Source organism: Vipera berus (genome assembly GCF_964194415.1).
Source record: "Vipera berus genome assembly, chromosome: 2".
In the NCBI taxonomy this organism is placed as follows: domain Eukaryota; kingdom Metazoa; phylum Chordata; class Lepidosauria; order Squamata; family Viperidae; genus Vipera; species Vipera berus.
Window position 1 is genome coordinate 279,796,550 of NC_138203.1, and position 15,208 is coordinate 279,811,757.

The 15,208-nt window shown below is 47.4% G+C and overlaps 1 long non-coding RNA gene across 1 annotated transcript; it reads right to left on the reverse strand.

Annotated features, from left to right (window-relative positions):
• Positions 1–10,583: 10,583 nt before the first annotated feature.
• LOC308661262 lies at positions 10,584–13,674 on the reverse strand. Its single transcript, XR_014024933.1, has 2 exons — positions 13,374–13,674; positions 10,584–13,284 (listed from the first exon to the last, which is right to left on the reverse strand). It is a non-coding gene; the product is annotated as an uncharacterized lncRNA (long non-coding RNA).
• Between the last annotated feature and the right edge of the window lie 1,534 nt (positions 13,675–15,208).

Sequence of the window (15,208 nt, forward strand, 5' to 3'; positions counted from 1 at the left end):
CAAGTTTAAAAAAAATTAAATTTATCCCTGTATAAGTAAAACCCCAGTTAAAATAAAATTAATCCTCAGCCTGGGCCAGAGAGCTCGAAGAGCCAGGTCTTCAGGTCCCGGCGGAATGAACGGAGGTCAGGGGCAGTCCTCAGCTCCACTGGCAGCTGGTTGCAAAGGGCAGGCGCACCCACTGAGAAGGCCCTATCCCTGGGTGTCGTCCGCCGGCAATCTCTTACCGGTGGCACCCTGAGAAGACCCTCCCTGTGGGAGCGCACTGGACGAAGGGAACTTGATGCCGGCAGCAGGTGTTCCCTCAGATATCCCGGACCCAAGCCATGTAGGGCTTTATAGGTCATCACCAGTACCTTGAATTTCACCCGGAGGGCAACCGGAAGCCAATGCAGCTCACGGAGTAGAGGTGTTACATGGGAGTATCAGGAGACCGCCATCACAACTCTCGCGGCCGCATTCTGCACCAGCTGAAGCCTCTGAGTGGTCCTCAAGGGCAGCCCCATGTAGAGAGCGTTGCAGTAGTCCAAACGGGAGGTCACGAGCGCATGAGTGACTGTGCGTAGGGCATCTCGGTCCAGATAGGGTCGCAACTGGCGCACCAGGCGAACCTGGGCAAAAGCCCCCCTGGTCACGGCTCCTATATGGTCTTCAAAATTGAGTCGTGAATCCAGGAGGATGCCCAAGTTGCGAGCCCTATCAACGGGGGGTAACACCTCACCCCCTATCGTTAGAGATGGAATAGTCTGGTTGACCCGAGATGCCGATATGCACAGCCACTCAGTCTTGGCGGGATTGAGACGAACCAATTATCTGCGGACGCGATGAGGGCGGCGAAGTAATTAGACTTCACCGTCCTCATCGCAGCAAGATAAGACCTTATAAAGGTTCTTAACTGAAGTCCACGAGTCATAAAAGAGCCAAGGTTGCCTACCCCTGGACTAGACATAACCAGTTCCTGCAACAATTCCTTTTATGTTTTAGCTTCCGTTCCCCTAATCATCTTTGTTGCTTTTCTCTCACTAGTCTGAACATTTTGTTTTCTAGTGTGACACAAAAGATACAAAACCTCAAAGATGGATTTTGACCCAATTTGGAATTTTATGAATAAACGGTAGGAGAATGCTTGGGCGGTAGCAAAGAAATCCCAGGAGTAGGACCTAAATTTAATATGCCTTTCCTTGCAACATTTTGGAAAGAAATATATCCCAGGGTCAAGACGGATATCAGCTCTTCAAGGGAGGCCAAGTCAGGAAACAGAAACCAAATTCCAGAATTATTTTATTGATATAGCCTAGAGTGACGCAAACTTAAGATCGGAATGGTGGTAGCCACGATATTCCGTGACATTCTGCAAAAGAGAAAAATGGATAAGAGAAGGATAGGAAGTGCGTGACAGTTTTGGAACTTTAGTGTTGGTGAAGAATACCGAGATTATCATGGCTAGCCAAGTAATTACATGTCCATCATTTGCACTAACAGTAGTTCAGTTTCAAATTCTCCCTAATAGTCTCTTGTTCAATATCATTTCATCTACTTTAAATTTTTCTCTTAACTCTACATAAGAAAAAGATGAAACACTAAATCCCTCTGCAATGAGTTCATCTCTTTACCATTATTCTCCTCTACGCTGAATCTTCTGATGTCTCCTTTTTGAGCAAAAAGTCGACGCTTTATGAACCTTTATGGCTTCATTCTTTTATGGACATTTTGATGACTTCCAAGGTTTTGTTTCTGGGAAAAGCATTTCCCACACTCCACACATTTGTACGGCTTTTCCCCCGTGTGGATTCTCTCATGAACCCGAAGCAATGTTGATGTGAGAAAACCTTTCCCACACTCCCCACATTTATAGGGTTTCTCTCCTGTGTGCCCTTCCTGGTGTCTCCGGAGTGCAGCCGACTCCACAAATCGCTTGTCGCATTCTGGGCATTGATAGGGCCTGTCTCCGGTGTGAAGTCTCTCGTGTCGAATTAGGTGTGACCTTTGTGAGAAACATCTCCCACATTGTGAGCACATTTTATTTTTCTGCACAGGCTTGTAAGGCTTCTTTCCTGTGTGAATTGTCTCGTGTCTTCTAAGATATAATTGGGAAGAAAAAGCCTTCCCACACTCCGGACATTTATATGGTTTCTCTCCACTGTGGGTCCTCAGATGTCTCAAAAGATTATTTTTCTGAGAAAAACATTTATCGCACTCCGAGCATTTATGGGGCTTCTCTCCTGTATGGATTTGCCAGTGACTTCTAAGGTGAGATGAATGAATGAATGCTTTCCCACAGTCTAAACATTTGAATTTTTTTACCCCTCTGTGAATTTTCTCATGATCTCTGAGGTTTGCTATCATACGAAAAAATTTTCCACACTCGATGCACTGGTAGGGTTTCTCCCCTGTGTGGACAATCCGATGTCGAAAAAGACTTCTCTTTAGAGCAAAACATTTCTCACAATCGTTACATTTATAGGGTTTTTCTCCTGTGTGCGTCTTTTGGTGTTCCCAAAGTGTGGTAGATCTGCTAAATCGTTTCCCACATTCTGGGCATTCATGGGGTCTTTCCGCAGTGTGGATTCTCTGATGTCGATGAAGGGCTGATTTGATGGAAAAACATTTCCCACACTCCAGACATTGATAAGGTTTTTGTCCAGTGTGGATTTTGTGATGTCGCCGCAAGGCTGATTTGCTGGAAAAACATTTCCCACATTCTGGGCACGTTCTGTTTTCCTCCTCTGTGTGTGTTTTATCATGCATGCAAAGAGATGAACTCCGAGCGAAACATTTTTCACACACTAAACATTTATAAGGTTTTATTGCCATGTGTATGTTTCTGTGGATTTTGAGACTTGTTTTTTGAACAAAAGATTTCCCACACTACAAACCTTGGTAAAGTTTTTGTCTAGTGTTGATGTTTAAGCATCTCTGAGTTTTGAGAAAAGCAAAGCCCACATTGCACACAATTGCAGGGTTTCTCTTCAGTTGGGCTGTTCCACTGAAGTATTTCTCCACCCAGCATAATTTCCGGCGCCTTCTCAGTTGCAGGGCTTTCTAAACGCAGAAAATCTAACAACTGGAACTTTGTCCACTTTTCCCGGGTGTCACCTGCTGGATGAAGGAAAAAGAAAAGAAGAGAGAAAGCTTCAAGATGGCTGACAAAATAGCAATAGGACTTAGACATATACACCGCTTTACAGTACTTTACAGACCTCTCTAAGCGGTTTACAGAGTCAGCATATTGTCCCCCAACAATTTGGGTCCTCATTTTACTGACCTCGGAAGGATGGAAGGCTGAGTCAACTTTGTGCACGTGAGAATCGAACTGCTGGCAGTTGGCAGTTAGCCTGCAACACTGCATTTTAATCACTGCGCTGTCACGGCTTTCTCTGTTGGGCCCATTTGCCTGCTCGAATTGTTAATGATCCGTGCCTTTTCCTTTTTCTGGTGTGTGTGGTTGTGTCTATCATGTGAGAAAACATGGCAAAGACCCCCGCCCCGTAGACTTTGTATATATCAGGTAGCTCCAATGCAGAGAGAACAACCTATGTAGTTATTCATGGACATTGTTCTCTGGGCCTCCACAGACTGAACATGGGGTCCTCCTAAAACGACTATTTATTCTTTTATAGTTTAGGGAGGGTGTAAATATATTCATTGGGGTCAGCATTACCTCATGGTGGGGGTTGAGACCCCCATTTCCCCAAAGGGAGGCTGATGACATCCTTTGGCCAAAACCTCCACCTGGGGTCCTACCTGCGCAAGACAGACTTTGGGCTCCCACGTCAGCCACTTTGTTTCGGCTTTGTGTGTTGCATCCACCCAACCACTGGAATCACTTCTCCAAGGGCAGCAGCACCAGAAACCATGGTTAAACTAGCAATGCTTTAGTTGAGGGATGTGTAATTTCTGGTTTGAAAGCTGATCCCTTCTTTGGGAATGTGTGAGGGGGTGAAACTCAAATTTTATCCCATGCCCTTTACGGTTTAATAAAATTATAGTAAGCTATTAAAAAGTTTTTCTCCTCTCATATTTCATCATTTTCCCTTCGGTGTCATTGAATTCTGCAGTTTGAGGTCTTGGGTCAAGTCCAACATCCATCCTGAATTCCTCCCTCCCCCCCCACTTTTCTCATCTGCAGCTCTGTTCATTTTTCCCTTCCTTTCCTCTCCATTTCTCTCAGAAGCTTCTTCTACCATTGGCTAGTTTCCTTTCTAAATCAGCCACCAAGAAGCAACTGCCGCATCACAACCTCTTCTGAGAAAACACAAGGGAAATAACAGCTTTTTAGAGATTCTAGCCAGCTTTGTAGAAACGATAGAAAATCAAACATTGGAATAAAATCCAGGACATTTGTTCTTCTCCATTTATATTAAGCAGAAGGAAAGGGGATGTTTTCTGGTTAGGGAGAAGATGAGGACATAAATGCCAGTTACAAAGGAGGAGATATAAGAAACGTAGCCAAGACAAATAAAGCAGGGCTTTTCAACCCTGCTACCTTCCTCCTGGCCGGCCGAGGGAGAGCAGGAGCAGCCCCACCTGCCGAGGAGCAGCCTGGCCGGACGCCCAGAAGTTGCACCGCCGCCCAAAATGCCGCAAGGGGGAAAAAGGCGGGAAAGAAAAAAATCCCCGGAAACTCAACTCACCTCTGAAACAGCAGAGATGGGAGGGAGAACGAGTGGAGCTTCCTAGAGGGCCACCTCGGAGGCTTCTCCCCGCCCTTTCCGGTTCCATTTCCAGCCTCCTGGGAGAGTGGGCGCTCTGGCCCCTCCTTCCTCTACTCCTCCGTTGGAGGACCCGGAGTTTCGGGGATCGGAAATCGCCGCTTCCCCCTCGGAGGGAGCCGGGCGGAGGCTGGAGAGCCCGGGAGCTTTTCCCTCCCTCCCTCTCTCCTCCCGGGAGTAGGAAGAGGCGGCTGGGGATCCTCGCTCCCTGGTTCCCCGTGAAGTTTGGGGGTGGGCTCGGACGAGGGATCCCCTATCCAGCACCTGGGAAGGCTGAGATGGCTGTGGAGGATGGGTTGCATGGTAGGGAGGCGGGTGTGATAAGGAGGGTCTGCCTAAAGGATGAGACAGACCAAGTGACAGAACTAGTGGACCAGAGGAATGCTGTAGATGTAATTTACTTGGACTTCAGTAAGGCATTTGGTAAAGTAGATCACAACCTACAACTTGATAAGATAGAAAAATGTGGGTTAGATAGCATCACCACCAGATGGATTCGTAGCTGGCATCTACATGGAAGGGTGTAGTGGGGTGCCCCAGGGCTCTGTTCTGGGCCCAGTGCTCTTCAACATCTTCATCAACGGTTTGGATGAGGGGATAGATGGGGAACTCATCAAATTTGCAGATGACACCAAGCTGGCAGGAATAGCCAATACTCCAGAAGATAGGCTTAAGATACAGGAGGATCTGGACAGACTCGAACACTGGGTGCTATCTAACAAAATGAAATTCAATGGTGGAAAAAGTAAGGTTCTACATTTAGGCAGGAAAAATCAAATGCACAGGTATAGTATAGGTGGTAGCTTGCTCGATAGTAGCAACTGTGAGAGAGATCTCAGAGTCCTAGTGGACAATCACTTAAATATGAGCCAGCAGTGTGCTGCAGCTGCCAAAAAAGCCAACACAGTGCTAGGCTGCATTGACAGTGGGATAGAATCAAGATTGCGTGAAGTACTAATACCACTTTACAATGCCTTGGTAAGGCCACACCTGGAATACTGCATCCAGTTTTGGTCACCACGATGTAAAAAAGATGTCGAGACTCTAGAAAGAGTACAGAGAAGAGCAACAAAGATGATTGGGGGACTGGAGGCTAAAACATATAGGGAACGGTTGCTGGAATTGGGTATGTGTAGTTTAATGAAGAGAAAGGTGAGGGGTGACATGATAGCAGTGTTCCAATATCTCAGGGGCTGCCACAAAGAAGAGGGGAGTCAAGCTATTCTCCAAAGGACCTGAAAGCAGGACAAGAAGCAACGGATGGAAACTAGTCAAGGAGAGAAGCAACCTAGAACTAAGGAGAAAATTCCTGACAGTTAGAACAATTAACCAGTGGAAGAACCTGCCTCCAGAAGTGGTGAATGCTCCAACACTGGAAGTTTTTAAGAAGAGACTGGCCAGCCACTTGTCTGAAATGGTATAGGGTTTCCTGCCTGAGCAGGGGGTTGGACTAGATGACCACCAACTTCCAACTTCTTCTTCTAGCATACCAGGCGGAGCTACAAAAACTATCCATATGATGTAGTAACAACAACTTGCACCTGAACATCGGCAAGACAAAAGAGATGGTGCTAGACTTCCGGAGGAACCTGCCCCACTTTATATTGGGGAGGACTGTGTGGAGAGTTTCCTTCTTTAAATTTCTGGGAGTCTACCTCTGTGAAGATCTGACCTGGCAAGGCTGAGATGGCTGTGGAGGATGGGTTGTGTGGTAGGGAGGTGGGCGTGATAAGCAGCGTCTGCCTAGCCCATGGGTAAGCAACCTCGGCTCTTTTATGACTCATGGACTTCAACTCCCAGAGGGAGTTGAACTCCATGAGTCATAAAAGAGCCGAGGTTGCCTACCCCTGGCCTAGCCCAAAGGATGAGAAAGCATACAGGGCGGAGGTACAAAAACTATCCATATGGTGTTGCAACAACGTGCGCCTGAACATCGGCAAGACAAAAGAGATGGTGCTAGACCTCCGGAGAAAAAAGAAGGAACCTGCCCCACTTTACATCAGGGAGGACTGTGTGGAGAGAGTTTCCTCCTTTCAATTTCTGGGAGTCTACCTCTGTGAAGATCCGACCTGGCAAGTTAACCCAACCCAGGTGGCTAGAAAGGCCCAACAGAGGCTTCACTTTATCAGGGTCTTGCGGAAGAACAGGGTAGAACAATGGCTAATAACCCTCTTTTACCGGTCTATTATAAAGCGCGTCCTCTCGTATGGTATTGTGGTTTGGTATGCTGGCCTGACAGCCACGGATAGGAAAGTATTACAGAGGGTGGTATGTACAGCACTAGACATTGTGTGCTGTCCCGTGACACCACTGGATGACCTCACCAGGGCTCGTTGCCTTGGAAAAGTGAGGAAAACTCTCATGGAGGACTCACACCCTGGACGGTATCTCTTTACTCTCCTACCATTGGGTAGGAGATATAGGAGTATAGCCACTGCACCAACAGGCTGAAAAACAGCTTTCATCCGTGGACTGTTAGGCTTTTGAATGAGAAATAACTTTTGTGAATTGCATGCAGAATTGACTTGGGAGGCCGGTGTGTGGTGTAGTTGGTTCACATGGTGTAGTAAGATGGTTTGTTGTCACTGTGTGTTGGGGGGTGGGAGCACAAAGGGAGGCTCAGCTAATCTTAATGTACACATAGTTGTACTTTGACAATAAATGTTCATTCATTCTAGGTAGCCACTAATGATCTGCCCTTAAGAGCAGGGATCCATTCAAAGCTGGAGGACATTTTTCATAAAGTTCATCCGAAATCTACGTCTTTCAATTCAATCCAGGAAGTCAGATGTCTCCAGCTACAGAAGATGGAGTCAACAGAGCCTTGGTGGAGCAGTGGGCTAATGCCTCCTTAAGTAACACCAGCTGCCTGCAATTAGTGCAGGTTCGCATCCCACCAGGCTCAAGGTTGACTCAGCCTTCCATCCTTCCGAGGTAGGTAAAATGAGGACCCAGATTGTTGGGGGCAATTAAGCTGACTTTGTAATAATGCCGCTTGGGGTGTGTGTGAAAGCCCTAATAAGCAGGCATATACATAGAATGAAGGCTACTGCTAAGCTTGTAAGCCACCCTGAGTCTTCGGAGAAGGGCGGGATATAAATGGAATTAAAATACCGTATTTTCCGGCGTATAAGATTACTTTTTAAACCATGAAAATCTTCTCAAAAGTTGGGGGGTCGTCTTATACGCCGGGTCGTCTTATACGCCGGAAAAAAAACATAAATCAGTCGAGCGTCCCCGTTCTTGCAAAGCCGGGCCACCCCGCTCAACCGAGCTATCTCCAACGCGGCTCCGGGACACGGCTGGGCGGGAGCGTCGGGCGGCTCTCCCCACGCGAAGGCGGCGCTGCCCGTCGGCTCTTGGCCCGAGGGGAGGGCCTCGCGCCCGCCGGACTCACCTGTCACCAGCACCGCTCTCCCCCCCGCGGGGATGCGCTTCCGCCAGGCGGTGCTGGCCGAGACGAGCCAGCAGGCAGCCGCCGTGAGCGCGCCGCTGAGGGGCAGCGGCAGGATGGCCTGGCCCAGCGCCTGCAGGACGGCCAGCAGTCCCACACGCAGCAGCAGCCGCCGGCTCAGCAACAGGTCCGAGCGCAGGAGCCGCACTGCCAGGCTGCCCAGGAAAAGCAGCCACACCGAGAGGCTGCACGCCCAGTCCAGCTCCATGAGAGGCAGGGCGGGAAGCCGGCCGGGAAGGGGGACCGGGAGCCCGGGCCGACCGTGCCTCGGCCGACAGTGCGGGAAGCGGCACGAGTTGTAAAAAAGAGGTGGCGGGCGGAGCTGCCCCGCCCTGCACTCAATGGGAGAAGTTCAAGGCCTGGGGGGGGAAGCAGGAGGGGCGCCGGCTGTGGCGGGGTGGCAGCTGCCCTCCGGCGCTGCCTACCGCCCGGGAAACGCTGCGCCTCGGGGGCCAGCAGAAGCGCGGGAGCAGCGGGAGGGCCGGCGGGGCCAGTCGGGCCTTCGCCTCCTCTGCGACGGACAGGGAGGGCAGGGCGGCCCTCCGCTATCGCCTTTGCGGGTCTTGTATGCGCAGGTGCAATTGGCAAAAGTTGCCCCCTCGCTGCCCCCAAGGTCTAGGAGCCCTCAGGTGAAACGATCCCTTTTGCGCGTCACCCGCGCCCTCCCCTGAAAAGAGCCTCCTGGGCTGAGAGGCGTCCTCCCGGCCAGAGCTCGAATGCAAGAGCCCCACCGAAGCCCCTCTTCCCCGCAGGGGCCCGAGAGCCGCCTTCCGTGGGGTGGAGCTGGACCCCAGGCACTGGTGGGGTGGTTGCACCGCCCCCCCCGAAGGACGCCTCCCCTGCAATCTCCCTGGGGAGGGAGTGCCCGCCCACCGCCAGGCCATTCTAAGTTCCAGGAACTTCCGGGGACTTCTGGCGGGCCTGGCGCCCCTCTCGCCCACAGACCACGCAGCGGCCCTCGCCAGCTGGCCTCGGCATGGCCAACTCAATCCCAAGCCTCTCCAGCGCATCTTCCGAGCCCACCTGGCTGACCGCCTCCTGGGCGGGGCTTGGCTCCAGACGCGCGGCTGCTCCGTCTGCAAATGTGCTCTCAAATGGGTGGGTGGAAGGAAAAGCCCCTTTGGGCTTCCAAAGGGAGGCTTTGCACCATCTCCATCAGACGGGGCTGAATCGGGCTTGTGTTGGACACTTGGCAACTGGCATGTAAGTATTTTCCGGCGTATAAGACGAAAAACCTTGAAAATCTTCTTAAAAGTTGGGGGTCGTCTTATACGCCAGGTCATCTTATACGCTGGAAAATACGGTAAAATAAAAAAAAAGGATCAAGATGGCTGCTGCTTTAACAGGCATCACATACACAGCTAAAAAGCAGCAGCTCTTTTCCTGAAGAAGATGGCACAATTTGACTGCCGTCTTGACTTTTTAAAACTCCCTGAAAGCAGCCCTCTTGATTATTTTGAACAATAATTTTATTAAGGATTATATTCACAGATCAAAGAAACTTCATGCAAATACGTGTGTGTGTGAATATACAAAAAGGACTGTTTCTCCTAAATCAGGGGTAGTGTCAGGACCCACCCCAATCCACATCTTAGGAAAACAAAAACTCTTGGAGTCAATTCTAGTCCAAAAGGAATTTTTACTAGGACATGCTAGGTTGTGGAAATACAAGACAGGACTTGGTATTGTTTTACAAACTGAAACTTTATAAAGTGTTCCCGGTTCAACCCCCCTTCCCTCAACCCCATTTGGTCAGCCCCCCATAATTTTACTTCGTGTCATCCCTTTCGTGGGAAAAAGGGAACTTTGAATCTTTATGGTTATTGCCTTCTTCCTCTGCAAATTCAAATGGAGACACAGGCCAGATGCCTTCTTCTCTAACCCTCCCTTTTGCTCCCCCAGTTTAAAAGGTTTCCCTAGGTCTTTGAAATAACCTAAGGCAGGCATTTGGGAGATGGCAGGATCCATGGGGGGGGCAGATAATGTTTTAAACATACATTTATGAATGTGATATAAATGGATTCTGACAGGTAGGCAACTTTGGCTCTTTTATGACTCGTGGACTTCAACTCCCAGAATTCCTGAGACAGTATGGCTCAGCTTGGAAACCTCTCCCTTTCCCCTCAGCACGGCTGGCTCAGTCCACGAGTCGTAAAAGAGCCAAGGTTGCCTACCCCTGTCCTAAACCATCCTCTTAACAAATAATTTTGGCCATCTGCCCACATCAGATTATGAATGGTAATTATGGGGAAGAGGTCATGCATTCATTTTGGACCTTCCCAATATGGAGTATTACAGTGGATCACAACTTCTTTAAAAAGTTTTGAATCTTGCGAAGACATTTGGTAATTACGAGACCCCTTCAAACTGAAAACAAATGTAATTTTAGAATGACTGGATCACTTAGGACTCTTGAGCAATATGAAATTAACCTTTAATGACTATAATGTATTTAATTCCATAATATTTCTGACATGCTGCACGAATTCAACAGGCAAAAAGCGTTTTGCTGCTGAACTTTGTTTGCACTTGGTGTCTGATGCATCTCGCTGCAGTGTCCCAACAGTAATTAGCAGGCCTTGATGGATTCCATTGATTGATGGGTGAATAAATAGATTTTTTTTAAAGGGGGTTGAAAGAAATTTCTTCTTAATTCCAGGTTGCTTCTCTCCTTGATTAGTTTCCATCCATTGTTTCTTGTCGTGCCTTCAGGTGCTTTGAAAAATAAGTTGATCCTCTCTTCTTTCTGGCAGCCCCTGAAATACTGGAATAGTGCTATTATGCCACCCCATTGTTTAGATAGAAACTCAAGAGAAAGAAAGGAGACATTAACTGAACTTGAACAAAGGCTGGATCAGGAAGAAGTTGTTGCAAAGAGATTTAAACTTCCTTGCCTGTTTTTGGAAAAGAAAGAAAAATGCTATCAGGTGTTTAAGATGGATATCAGCATTTAAAGGAAGACTAAATCAGGAAACAAGCGCCAGAAGAATTTAGAACTCCATTTTATGGATATAGGCTAGGGACCTTGGAGGTCATCTAATCCAAACCTCTGCTCAGGCAGGAAACGCTATACCATTTCAGGCAAATGGCTGTCCAGTCTCTTCTTAAAAACTTCCAGTGTTGGAGCATTCACAGCTTCTGGACGCAGGATGTTCCACTAGTTAATTCTTCTACCTTTCCCATATGGATTGGAGTATGATTTTTAAGGGATGAATGACAGAAAAAATGTTCTCTCACGATCAAAGAGTTTCTACTTTTAAGAACTTTTACATCACCTCTAAGGGTTGAACAACAATGAAAAACTGTTCCACCATCAGGGCCTCTTAGGTGTTCTCCCATGTGAGTTTCCTGGTATTTCCCTTTTAAGGAAAATATTTCTACACTCTATGAGTCTTTATGGCTTCATTCTTTTATGGATGTTTTGATGTCGTCGAAGGTGTTGTTTTACGGTAAAGCATTTCCCACACTCCACGCATTTGTACGGCTTCTCCCCTGTGTGGATTCTCTGATGATCCCGAAGCAATGTTGATGTGAGAAAACCTTTCCCACACTCCCCACATTTATAGGGCCTCTCTCCTGTGTGCCCCTTCTGGTGTCTCCGGAGATCAGCAGACATCACAAATCGCTTGTCGCATTCTGGACATTGATAGGGCCTGTCTCCGGTGTGAAATCTCTCGTGTCGAGTTAGCTGTGACCTTTCTGAGAAACATCTCCCACATTCTGAGCACATTTTATTTTTCTGCACAGGCTTGTTTGCTGTGTGAATCGTCTCGTGTCTTCTAAGATATACTTGGCAAGAAAAACACTTCCCACACTCCGGACATTTATATGGTTTCTCTCCACTGTGGGTGCTCTGATGTATCAAAAGACTACTTTTCTGAGAAAAACATTTATCGCACTCCGAGCATTTATGGGGCTTCTCTCCTATATGGACTTGCCAGTGACGTCTAAGGTTAGATGACTGAATAAATGCTTTCCCACAGTGTAAACATTTGAATTTTTTTACCCCTCTGTGAATTTTCTCATGATCTCTGAGGTTTGCTATCACACGAAAAAATTTTCCACACTCGATGCACTGATACGGTTTCTCCCCTGTGTGAATTATCTGATGTTGAAAAAGACTTTCCTTTACAGTAAAACATTTCTCACAGTCGTTACATTTATAGGGTTTTTCTCCTGTGTGACTCTTCTGGTGTCTCTGAAGTCCAGAAGAATACACAAATCGTTTGTCACATGTTGGGCATTCATGGGGTCTTTCCTCAGTGTGGCTTCTCTGATGTCGATGGAGGGCTGATTTTATGGAAAAACATTTCCCACACTCCAGACATTCATAAAGTTTTTCCCCAGTGTGGATTCTCTGATGTTGCTGCACAGCTGATTTGCTGGAAAAACATTTCCCACATTCTGGGCATGTTCTGCTTTCCTTCTCTGTGTGTATTTTATCATGTTTGCAAAGAGATGAACTCCGAGTGAAACATTTTCCACACTTGAAGCATTTATAAGGTTTTATTTTCATGTGAACTTTCCTATGGACTTTGAGACTTGTTTTTCGAACAAAAGATTTTTCACACTCCAGACACTGGTAAGGGTTTTGTCCAGTATGGATTTCTTGATGTTTAAGCATCTCTGAGTTTTGAGAAAAGCAAAGCCCACACTGCACACAATTGCAGGGTTTCTCTTCAGTTGGGCTGTTCTGAGGCCTGGAAAAACACTGAGGCCTTCCTGACGCCTCTTTCGCTGGTGGATACGCTAATGAGCCCCGATGTCCCAGCCTTTAGCAAAATGCTTCCCACACTCCACATTTATAGGACTTCAGTCTGGGGTGGCTCCGGAGACGTTTGGGAAAGCCCCACAGCGACAAAATGAGTTCCCACACTTCAAACACAGATGGGATCCATTCCCCGTGTCCAGCTTCCGGTTAATCAAAAGGAGGGATTTGTGAGCAAAGGATATCCCGCACTCAGAGCTCTTGAACAGTCTCTCCTGTTTCCTCTGAGGGGACCTTCCATTGAAGTATTTCTCCACCCAGCATAATTTCTGGTGCCTTCTCAGTTGCAGGCTTCTGAGCGGAGAAAATCTAACAACTGGAACTTTGTCCACTTTTCCTGGGATCACCTGCTGAAGGAAAAAGAAGAAAGATTCATGATGGCTGACAGAATACCAATAGCATATTGCCCCCCAACAATTTGAGTCCTCATTTTACCAACCTCAGAAGGATGGAAGGCTGAATTAACACAGCAAAGATCCCAATCATTAGATGGCGAAAGTATTTGAGTTTCAACTTCAGGATCTGGCCTTCTAAAGAGCAGTCAGGGTTGATCTCCTCTAGGACTGACCGGTTTGATTGCCTTGCAGTCCAAGGTACTTGCTGGAGTCTTCTCCAGCACCATAGTTCAAAGGCTTCAATTCTTTGGCGCTCAACCTTTTTTATGGTCCAGCTTTCACTGCCATACATTGCAACTGGGAAAACCATAGCCTTGATTATACGCACTTTTGTTGGCAGGGTGATGTCTCTGCTTTTTAGTGTGCTGTCTAGAGTTGCCATGGCTATCCTCCCCAGGACCATGTGTATTTTAATTTCTTGGCTGCAGTCCCCATCTGCAGTGATGTTGGAACCCAGAAAAATAAAATCTGTCACTACCTCCATTTCTTCCCCATCTACTTGCCAGGAATTGTGAGGGCCAGATGCCATGATCTTGGTTTTCTTAATGTTAAGTTTAAAGCCAACTTTTGCACTCTCCTTCTTCACCTGCAACAAGAGGCTCTTTAGTTCCTCTTCACTTTCTACCATTAGAGTGGTATCATCTGCATGTCTTAGGTTGTTGATATTTCTCCTGGCAATCTTAATTCCAACTTTTGATTCATCTAGCCCTGCCTTTCTCATGATGTGCTCTGCATATAAGTAAAGCAGGCAGGGCGACAGAATACAGCCTTGCCAGACTCCTTTCCCAATTTTGAACCAATCAGTGGTTCCGTGTCCAGTTCTCACTGTTGCTTCTTGATCGGCATATAGGTTTATCAAGAGACAAATAAGATGGTGTGGTACTCCCATGTCTTTAAGAACTTGTCACAGTTTGTTGTGATCCACACAATCAAATGCTTTAGCATAGTCAATGAAGAAGTAGATCTTTTTCTGGAACTCCCTAGCTTTCTCCATGATCCAGCGTATGTTGGCAATTTGATCTCTAGTTCCTCTGCCTGTTCAAAATCCTGCCTGTACTTCTGGTAGTTCTCGATCCACATACTGCTGGAGTCTAGCTTGTAGACCTTTAAGCATAACTTTACTAGCATGTGAAATGAGTGCCGTGATGCGATAGTTTGAATATTCTTTGGCACTGCCTTTCTTTGGAATTAGAATATAAACTGATCTTTTCCAATCCTGTGGCCACTATTGAGTTTTCCAAATTTGCTGGCAAATTGAGTGTAACACTTTTACTGCATCGTCTTTTAAGATTTTGAACACCTCAGCTGGAATACTGTCACCAGATATGATATTGTTGCCATTACGGAAACATGGTGGGACAAAACCCACAAATGGAACACACAGCTAGAGGGATTTAAATTATTTAAAAGAAACAGACTAAACAAGAGAGGAGGTGGAGTTGCTCTCTATATAATGGATGCCTGGGAAAGGGCGGCTGCCGGGGCACTTGACTGTGTTGTACCCTTGCGACCTCTGACCCGGCGCAGATCCCGTTGGGCTCCGTGGTTCTCTGCAGAGCTCCGGGAGATGAAGCGTCGGAGACGGGGTCTAGAGAGCAGTTGGAGGTCCAGCCGATCTGAATCTGACCGATTGCAGTTAAGAACCTTTATAAGGTCTTATCTTGCAGCGATAAGGACGGCAAAGTCTAACTACTTCGCTGCCCTCATAGCGTCCGCAGATAATTGCCCGGCCGCCCTGTTTAGGGTAACTCGCTCCCTCCTTAATCAGGAGGTGAGGGAGGATCCCTTACGGGGACGAGCCGAGGAGTTTAGTCATCATCTGGCAGACAAAATCGCTCAGATCCGGACCGGTCTGGACTCTGACTGGGCAGAGTCTGAT